The sequence below is a fragment of the Nicotiana attenuata genome, chromosome 8, assembly GCF_001879085.1.
Source record: "Nicotiana attenuata strain UT chromosome 8, NIATTr2, whole genome shotgun sequence".
NCBI lineage: Eukaryota > Viridiplantae > Streptophyta > Magnoliopsida > Solanales > Solanaceae > Nicotiana > Nicotiana attenuata.
In genome coordinates this window covers 9,472,951-9,484,119 of record NC_031996.1, presented here as the reverse complement: position 1 = coordinate 9,484,119, position 11,169 = coordinate 9,472,951, and the positions used below count along the sequence as shown (strand labels likewise).

The 11,169-nt window shown below is 40.5% G+C and overlaps 1 protein-coding gene across 1 annotated transcript in view; it reads left to right on the top strand.

Moving 5' to 3' along the window:
- The window catches only part of LOC109231477, a 25,514-nt gene that overhangs the window by 5,081 nt on the left and 9,264 nt on the right, over positions 1-11,169 (top strand). The window lies entirely within an intron of this gene.

The window sequence follows — 11,169 nt, the reverse complement described above, 5'->3', positions numbered from 1 at the left end:
CGTCGAAAGAAGGTCGCGTTCGTAAAGGGTAAACTTGGCAGACCATCACGTTCGCGATGGGAAAGAGTGCGAATGCGAAGAGGAAAGGCTGGGGGATCCGGACTTGGTCTACGCGAACGCGTGGGTACTGATGCGAACGCGATGAAGGGATTTACAAGGCTACGCGAACGCGAAGGTCTTGGTGCGAACGCGAAGAGGAAAATTATGCTGAATCCCCCAGGGCCAGATGACTCTATGCGAACGCGAGGCAAATGACGCGAACGCGATGAAGGAAAGGTCTGAAGCTTCGCGAACGCGTGAAAGGCTTCGCGAACACGAAGAAGAAGGGACCTGCAACTGCTGAAGCTAAAAACCTGCAATCCTCCTAAGTCTGAAACCACTCTGAAACACCTCCGAAACTCTCCCGAGCCTCGGGCTCCTAACAACACATACACTAACTCAACAACATCCTACAAACTCAACCGTGAGATCAAATCGCCAAAATAACATCAAAAAACCAATGAATCAAACCTCAAAATCACTAGTTTTTCTTCAAACTTCATAAACTTTCAAATTTAGAGTTTAAGTCCGAAACACGTCAAACGACGTCCGATTTCAACCAAACTTCACAGAAACATCTTAAACCACATATAAGACCTGTACAGGGGGTGCCGGAACCAGAATACGGGCCGACACCAACACGTTCTAACCAATTTTTATTTCAATTTTCTTCATAAAATTTCAGAAAAACAATTTACTCAAAAATTCATTACTCGGGCTTGGGACCTCGGAATTCGATTCCGGGCATACGCCCAAGTCCCATTTTTCCTACGGACCCTCCGGGACCATACAAATCACAGGTCCGGGTCCGTTTCCCAAAATGTTGACCGGAGTCAAAATTTACTCATTTTAATATCAAATTTTAGCGTTTATCACAGAATTTCATATTTAAGCTTTCTGGCTACGCGCCCGGACTGCGTACGCAAATCGAGGCAACTACAAATGAGGTTTTCAAGGCCTCAGAAGCATGGAATGAGTAAGAAAACAGGTGATGACCCTTTGGGTTGTCACACAACTATTATGTGAATAAGTCCAAGGCTAGGGCATTCCTCCATTTAGTCCTCTTCCTCATGTCACGACTTGTGGTCACGATCTTTTCAATCTCGTAACTGTTGCTACCTTCTATTATGCAGCCTGTACGACTTTTGACCTGTAAGTTATGCCGGGATAAAAAGAAAAAAGCTCCTTGGGTTATGCCAGGGAGGTCCACGGGTTATGCCGGGATAAAAGAAAAAGGTCCTTGGGTTATGCCAGGGAGGAACATGGGTTATGCCGGGATAAAAGAAAAAGAACACGAAGAAGAAGGGACCTGCAACTGCTGAAGCTAAAAACCTGCAATCCTCCTAAGTCTGAAACCACTCTGAAACACCTCCGAAACTCTCCCGAGCCCTCGGGGCTCCTAACCAACCACATACACTAACTCAACAACATCCTACAAACTCAACCGTGAGATCAAATCGCCAAAATAACATCAAAAACAATGAATCAAACCTCAAAATCACTAGTTTTTCTTCAAACTTCATAAACTTTCAAATTTAGAGTTTTAAGTCCGAAACACGTCAAACGACGTCCGATTTCAACCAAACTTCACAGAAACATCTTAAACCACATATAAGACCTGTACAGGGTGCCGGAACCAGAATACGGGCCCGACACCAACACGTTCTAACCAATTTTTATTTCAATTTTCTTCATAAATTTCAGAAAAACAATTTTACTCAAAAATTCATTACTCGGGCTTGGGACCTCGGAATTCGATTCCGGGCATACGCCCAAGTCCCATATTTTCCTACGGACCCTCCGGGACCATCAAATCACAGGTCCGGGTCCGTTTACCCAAAATGTTGACCGGAGTCAAATTTACTCATTTTAATATCAAATTTTAGCGTTTATCACAGAATTTCATATTTAAGCTTTCTGGCTACGCGCCCGGACTGCGTACGCAAATCGAGGCAACTACAAATGAGGTTTTCAAGGCCTCAGAAGCATGGAATGAGTAAGAAAACAGGTGATGACCCTTTGGGTTGTCACACAACTATTATGTGAATAAGTCCCAAGGCTAGGGCATTCCTCCATTTAGTCCTCTTCCTCATGTCACGACTTGTGGTCACGATCTTTTCAATCTCGTAACTGTTGCTACCTTCTATTATGCAGCCTGTACGACTTTGACCTTGTAAGTGCGCTTATGCGACTCTTCTCCCTTTTTTCCTCTAGCTTCTAGCCAATCTCTAGGCCTCACTTCGCAAACATAAACAGAGCCTTATGAAATGTCCCTCTGGGCATTTGTAGGTATACTAAAGTTCTTTGCTCGGTATCTTGTTGAAATTACAATTATTGCAACATCTTGTTTCATAGAACCGGTTATCTAACCGCGTGATTTTTACCGTATCTAGGTAGGTCATACTATACCATAACTCTTACTTCGATTTATCGTTACTGAGGTCTGCTACAAAATTCCAGGTTACTCTTTAGCTGCTTATCATATATGTATAGATCTGAGTCATTTAATGCTTCCTCATTACTATTCATCTTAAGAATGGCAGCCTATTCTCATCTTATATTTTGTAATTCTTATCCATCCATTGTTGATTCACCTCAATATTGATCTACACTCTACCACTGATAACTTGAAACCTCTTACTTAGTCACTAGGGCTCATGTTGCATCGAGGATCATTTGAAGTGATTAGACTGATCCACCTGGGGCGATACCATGCTACCATACCGTATCTCACAGCATCCCAATGTGATTCACCTTGTGTGGGTATTTTAATCATGTCCAATTCATGAGATCCCTTTCTTTTCTTTGTTAGATCATTACTCAATCGAAGGCTCAAATGTCATCCTTTATCTATCACAATTACATCCTTATTCTATTACCAGGGCAATATTCCATCTCTTCTAAATGCTATTAGTCTTAAATTCCCCTGAGTTCATTCAGGCTATATTGAGCTTTCTATAACTTAGAGGAACCATCAGCTCCTTTGTTTTCACAGGCTTAATCCCGAGGACTTATCCATTTTCGTCACCTTCTCACTTGCCTTCTTCTTATCCTTACTCTTGTCTTTCTAAAACCTTGTCGTTCTATCATATTTTAGCTTACGATCAATTCCCTTGCATTTTCTGGAACACCAAGCGAGACACTGCATCGTCTCTAACTCTTCTTTTACTCTCTAGTTAGACCTTTCGGTACTAAGAAAACATAGGCTGGGAAGTATTCCACTGACGACGCTGCTATCATTCCTAGATACTGAATCCCAGCATTTCTAGTCCTTTACCTGAAGTATGGACCACTCTCATCCTTCTATACTTGAGTATTTCGTATGTTGTTCACCTTTACCTTACTTATTTTAAAATATCACCTCATATTCTTCTATCTCTCTTTCATAACCTCCCTCCCACATAGGTATAAATCACATCCACCATTTGAAGCTCTATTATAATACTTGCACCTCTGGTACCTATACAATTCGGTGGGAGCTCCATATTGACTTCTTATGAGGCTAGTACTTCTTCTAACTGGCTTTATCGTAGAGCCGTTATAGGATATGGTTGTTGTAATATCTCCCTTGTACCTTTGATATTAAGAGTAATTCTACAATATTCTCAATCACGATTTCTATAATTTCTGGGTCCAATAACCGAATTCCTGATTTACTTCGTTGATGTAACTCTTATGTTTCCTCCTTCTTCTGATCGGCCTTTATGTCGGCTTAAATTATCTCCCGTTGTGGGGTTCATGGTATTAGTTATTCTGTTTAGCCGTTTATGGGCGCTGAGTAATATGCATGATACAATCCTTTAACAATTTAATCTTTCGTTTATGACCTGGGCTCAATTCTTTCTTTTAACGTATACCAGAATCTTCTCGGCTGTATATGTTGCATGTATAAAACTCTGAACCCTTAAGTGCATTCATAGCGTAGCCAACTCTGGATCATTGATCGAATAATTTCTTTCGTTCCATCTTAGCTTTTTGTCAAGGTAAGCTATTACTTTTCCTGGTCTTTCTGCCCCCGTGTTGCGTCCATACTTAGCTTATCTTAGTGCCCACACATGCCAGAGTTTTCGTGCAACTCATATGATCTCGAATATTACTTTTAATTTTACTTCCCGTTCATTAGCCACGGTAGGTGCCACTTTCCTTTGGAGTGCTTCCAATGTTGTTGTGAGACTGTTGTTACACGACCATTTCCTCTTTAGGTCGTTGTGCTTTGGTTGAAGCCTTCTTCCTTATTTCCTCAACTAGTCTTTCATTGTGGTACTTAGGGAGAACCATTGACTCTCGTAAAGCTGTGAGCTTATTACAGACCTTTTGATGTCCTTCCTTGCCTATAATCATCTGTAGTTGCCTACCTCCGTGCCCTTGTGCTTGTAGGGTTGCTTCTGAACTGATATTTTGACTGCCTTCCCAGTGGTACTTTCTTTTATCCCCGTAACACTCATACAGTACCTTTAACTACCCCGACTCCTATTTGAATATATCTCAAGTATTATAATGACATTACTGCAAGACCAAATTCTCCATGTTGGGGTTTACTACATTTATCTTGCATGATCTGCTGATTTGTCTGTAACTTCTTGTCTAGTCATGACTAGGCTCTTCCTGAATCAACTACAAACTACTCGTCGACCCATCCTCATATCCATATTCCGCGTAATCTTTCTTGGGTTATTTCCTTGTCTTAACTTACCTCACGTACTGGCTCCTTATCTATCAATAGCATCCTGGGCAGGAACCCCTACTTCCTTTTCTTGACGCCGTGCTTACATAACGTTCTGGAATCTTAGCACATATGTAGGATTTGGATAAGTGCAATCCTATCCCTTTCTCATTTTTTATCGCATTCTTCCTTTATCATTCCATATTCCCCCCTTTAGGGGAGTACTAAGACTTGGATCTATGACGACCTGCCTATAGATGTTTTTCCTCTCCATCTTTGGCGTCCTTTGACGTCATCAATGACCCTTACTCGCCTTGCGGTAATCCTTCTGTACCAAGGATAACAAAATTCCTCACTTGCAATGGTGGCACATAGTGTAACTGGCACATATAGTCCCTTAAGCTTAAATTTGCTCACATTGCTTGCTTTAGGGAAGCGTTTTCCTGAATGACCATCCTCTGAATTTGTCATGGATCTTCTTCTGTTTTCCATTCTATTACTTCCGGAACACAATCTGAAATTCTCATGATGCTGACTATTATCAAATTACTCAGTTCCTAATTCATGTTTAGTTTATCTTGTTCACCAGTCCATATTGATTTCTATTACTCTAGGGTCTAACTTTCCCTTCTGTTAATCACGTTAGAGTCGCGAACTTATTTCTCAAAATGAGGACGTGACTGTATGGCCTATATTCTTTTGTTGTCTTAAGGCCTATCACCTCTCGTCTCTTACTTCACCTAACTATGGATCCGGTAATATCGTCATCTTTTGATCTACCGTTGTCATCCATGTATCGCATCTTACTTATAATTCTTCCTTATCTCTCTTCTCATTACTCTGCTAATATTTCTGCCTATCCTGTTCTTGTGAAAACTTCAGCAAGACATTCGTTTTCCTTTTGCTCCCCTTGCCTTATCCATCGGCTCTTCGGGTTGCTCAACGTCCTTGCTCTACTAGGGACGAGAGTCACACTAAGGTAATATTTATCCCTTCCAGGATTTCAGTGCCTATCTTCTAATTTTTTTTTTTTTGATCATGCTAGTATTCACATGTAGTTGTAATATTCTAGAGTGTACCATCTGGGTGTCTCACAAAAAGATCTATTAGCACAATGTAATACCCTTCGGAAATATCAACTAACACAAACAATCCATTCACCATTTTGGGTTACTCTAACCCCAGCCGGATCCTGATGTTCCGTCCTTTTCTTAAAGTACACCTGTTAGCCCCCATAGGGCATAACTAAGATGGGTACGGCCAATTGTACATACCTCTATTACTGTTGAATATAACTCAAAAAGCTTATATTCCTCTGCCTGAATTATGAACACTGTTAACCTTCATTAACTGGGCGCCTCGTACTCTTCTTCATCTTGCTTCTTTTGCTTGTTGAAACTTGTATTTATCTTCTGAATCTCTCATTGTCTTTCACCATTAAGGTGGATAGGTATTCTTGCCTCAAGACTCCTTATCAAGAGGCTTACACCTTTCAGTACGCATATGATCTGCTGAAGACCTCACATTTACTTATCATAAGCATGATGCAAAGTCGAGTTCCGCTGACTCAACTCTTCCATAGCCATGTCTTTTACCAACCGTCTTTCTGGATGTAGGTATCGTCATATTACGAATAAAATAGAAGTTAGGAATTTGAATTCTTATAACTGAGCTCTATCGCACGATCTAGAGTAAGAAGAATGAGTGACAATCGTAAATGCCCTGTAGCCTGCTGCTTATAAGTGTGGTGCACGACACACCCATAAACAAGACTCTACTAGACACGGCTTGTATACTCCCTAGGACAGAACTGCTCTGATACCACTTTTGTCACGACCTAAACCGATGGGCCGCGATGGGCACCCGGTACCCTGCTCAACCGAGTACCAACATAATGTATCTTTCATATCATTGTATCATAGGCAAATGAACCGAAGTAAAGCATGAGGGAATAAAAACTTATACATATGAAGTACGGGCCTATAAGGCCGGCATGATTCTTTATATACTCGATACATAGGCCGACAAGGCCATACAAGTATCCGTATACATGACATCTGTCTACTAGCCTCTAAGAATACATAATATCATAAAGGTCGGGACAGGGTCCCGCCATACCAATCAATACATGTACTAATCATACTGACCAAAGAAGCAACTCCGGAGCAAATGGAGCGCACCAACACCTTTCGCTAAGCTGATAGACTACTTGGAGGACTCTCGACCTGTCTATCAGGACCTGCGAGCATGAAACGGAGCATCCCCGGGCAAAAGGGACGTCAATACAAATAATGTAACGAATATGTAAGGAATGAAAATCAGTAACTAGTAGACATGAGAGAAACATGGAGTAAAAGACTCAACATGTATATCTGAATAATTCTGTAAATCATTTAATATTATAATTTCTTGCGTATCCGTATAAATGGCATACCATGCATGGGTATACGCGTTCATAACATCATCAAGCCTCTGAGGGCATCTCATCATATCATCTCGGCCACTATGGGTAAATCATCAATGTATATCAGCTGATCAGGTGGTGGTGCGTATATAACGCCATAACCTTTTCCCATATCCATATACATATATACGCGTATATAACGCCATTTGGTCATGAGTCAATGTACATGAATGCAATGCATGAGAAGTACATCAATAAATCTCTTGGAATGTCATAAGACCATTATGCCTTCGAGTAATATTATGAAGTAAACTTTTTTTTCAACTTACGTATTTTTCTGAGACCCATGAACATATGATAGAATAATATGACACATGGAAATTCAAGAACATAGGCACCTCTAATACTTCTATGAATAGAGTCATTTATAGAAGTTGTGCATTTTCTCATTTCGTTTGTGTTGTATAGATCATGCCAAAAGAAAGAAGGGATAGCCTTAACATACCTGAAGTAGGGAAAAACCCGTATGTTGTTCTTGGAAAAGGTTGCATCGTACTCCTTTAGAATCGCAAAATTTTACGTTGCAATAATTCTCTTTGGATTCGTTTTTAGTTGCAAGAACTCACGTTTTTTGTGGGAAATTGGTAAGGAATTACATTGAACCCTCACATCTGATTGTAAAGTTTGAGATGAATTTGTTGAAAGGTTAGGAGAATGACTTAACGTCTTTCCCCACCTTGATTATAATATTGTACGGAATTTCTTCAAGTTGACAAGTCTTGTTGTTAGCATATTAAGTTGACACTTAAAAAGAATGGCTAAGAGTCATTCCTTTAGAATGTGGCTTGCTGCCACGTGGGGATGGAGGTGGAAAATTTAATCTTTATCCACTTATTAGTTAATTAGGTAATGTCCCGTTACCCGGTAAATAACCAATTACCCGCACAATTAAAAATTATCTCACCTCCTTTTTAGTTAATGTTCTTTATGCATCATATAGTTAATGTTTATCCACTTATTAGTTAATGTTCTTTATACATCATAATACCATGGTTGTCACACCTCCTTTTTTACACACCACCCCGAAGGATAGTGTATAAGGGAGTTTTTCCACTTTAAGTGACATTATTCGAAATGGGATTATTTATTTATCAGAGTCGCCACTTGGGATAGTTTATTTGGTGTCCCAAGTCACCGGTTTATTTTGAATCCCAAATCGAGGAAAATTCGACTTTCCTTGTGAAGTCTGCGAACCAGAAATTCTGACTAAGGAATTCTGTTAACCCGGGGGAAGGTGTTAGGCACCCGTGGATTCCGTGGTTCTAGCACGGTCGCTTAAACTATCATAAATTGGCCTACTATCTGATTTTAATACATGTTTCAACCTATAGTGCAATTTAAAAATATTTACCGCTTTAGATTAATTTTAAGGAAAATTGCAACGTTATTAAAATACGTCTCGAATCACGTCACATAAATGCACCCGTGATTTTTGACATATGTTAACATCGTTGAGATTTGGATTTAGGTCACATAAATGTGCACCCGAGTTTAGGAAAGTAGATTATTAAAATGCGCGCCTAAAGCGACTAGCGTGTAGATAACTTTGCGGGAGGCCATGAAAATTCGCTAAATGGAACGTCCTGAATTCTAAGTATTTTAATAGAAGTAATAGGGCCACGCAATTTGTGATTTTATTTGGCGCGGCGCACCTCGATTTCATTCTATAAAGGATATTCGGCTAAAGCTTGAAGGGCCATGGGCTATGATGTTATCTAAGATGGCCCTCCTAAAATTATTCTAAAGGTCTTACTAATTGACTAAAGTCATAAGGATTGGTTTCAAGAGCTAAATGTGGGTTGTGGGTTTAAAGTCTAATTACCAAACACAAGAACACACATGTGACACAGCTGGGCCTGAAGGAGAGGCCCAATACTTTAATACTTGAAGTTACTGAAGCTGACTGCATGCTAGCGCATGATTTGGGCCATGGTAATTAACGGGAGGCCCACCTCAAAGCAGAAAACATTTCGGGGCCTCAGTTGTAAAGCTATCCAATTTTTTGGGCCCATGTATCAACAAATAGGCCCATTTTCAATCACCTGGGCAGCCTCCTATATTATTTACACTTCGAATAACGAGTATATGAAAAACAAGAATTTGAATTTTTGTTTATTTGAATGAGTTTCCAATCATAAGATGCTCATGATCCCCGACGTGAGTTTTCCAAATAGCCCAGGCAACAATGCAAAACGAAATCAATAATGCGAATGAATAGACTTCTGTTAACAATTACTTAGCACTTTAACAAAACAGAATTATACTTTCAAAAATCAGGCCTAATTAGACTCCATCTAATTTCTCTTAATTCCTGGAAACTTATAGCAATTTACAAACACATCCATGATCAGACTATACAACTATGCAAGGTCAAATTCAACACGCTATTAGAAGCTAATTCCAGTTATTTAGAATCAAATGTATTTAAAATCTGAAAGTCTACAGTTCAGTTATACAAATGATAAAATGTCTAGATCATATAATTCTCACATTCCAATGGAGCTTAAATTCAACACCTAAACAGACATGCTTGCAAGTAGACTAAGGATACACACAAATATGCCGGGCAGCTAAACCAAAATAAAACAACGTGAATAAAATTAACAGGGAAAATGTGTAGCAATTCATCATTTCTTCAAAATGTGTAGGAGTACTTCATGCAAGGCGAAAATCACGTGCTCACAGCTGCCCCTCTTTGCTCGGAAACACGTCCTCTTTGCTCGGAAACACGAAGGGTTTTCGGGCAAAGATAAATGAGCAATTAAGATGGATTTTTGCCCGCTTGGCACTCCATGAGAAGCATTTTTGAAACATGTCTGACCGAACCTTTCTTCAGAGGTTGCCTACATATCCTTGGCTGTAAAGGAATCGGGTCAGTGTAGTTTTGGAAGTTTTGGTAGCTGGGACTACCGGGAGCTGTGATTTCACTGCTGTTGCTGCTGCTACTGACTGACCTCCTTATTACACCAAAAGGAAAATCAAAGCTAAGCTAGCTATGCCTATCAACTACGAGTTACAAGATTCCTATTTATAAATCTCTTGAAGCTTGATCTTGAGTCTTAGCTGATTTTGCTGTGGACTCCGATCTGAATCTTGATACTCGTCAGCTGCATGTGCTGGTTCTTTCTTCAGCTTTTGAATCAAAACGGGACATGCGACGCTGGTTCTTTCTCCATTTAAAGTACTTTGAGTTCACTTCTTTTGTTCTTTTCTTCTTTTCCTTATTTTGGATTGAGACTCATTCTTTTGGTCATCTCAACCTCACGGTAAAAACCTGTTCAGACACCAAAGCAAACAAACGAACGAAATTTTTCTGCCCCAGTTTTTACTAGGAAAATTTCGTGAGTTATTGCAACAAAATCTAAGCTATTTCTTTATTGAAAGCAATAAAATCAGGATTGTGTATCCTTGGGAATAGGGAGTGAAGCCCTAAATTAGGGAAATTGCTAGGTTATGCTGGAAAGATGACAGGGTTATGCCGAAAAAGAAAAAGGTCCTCGGGTTATGTCGGGGAGGTCCACCGGTTATGACGGGATAAGAGAAAAAGGCTCCTTGGGTTATGCTAGGGAGGTCCACGGGTCATGACGGGATTGAAAGAAGAAAAAGTCTCCTTGGGTTATGCCAGGGAGGTTCACGGGTTATGCCGGGATTGAAAGAAAAAAGCTCCTTGGGTTATGCCAGGGAGGTCCATGGGTTATGCCGGGATGAAAGAAAAGGCTCCTTGGGTTATGCCAGGGAGGTCCACGGGTTATGCCGGGATAAAAAGAAAAAAGCTCCTTGGGTTATGCCAGGGAGGTCCACGGGTTATGCCGGGATAAAAGAAAAAGGTCCTTGGGTTATGCCAGGGAGGTACGCTCCTTGGGTTATGCCAGGGAGGTCCACGGGTTATGCCGGGATTGAAAGAAAAAGGCTCCTTGGGTTATGCCAGGGAGGTCCACGGGTTATGCCGGGATTGAAAGAAAAAGGCTCCTTGGGTTATGCCAGGGAGGTCCACGAGTTATGC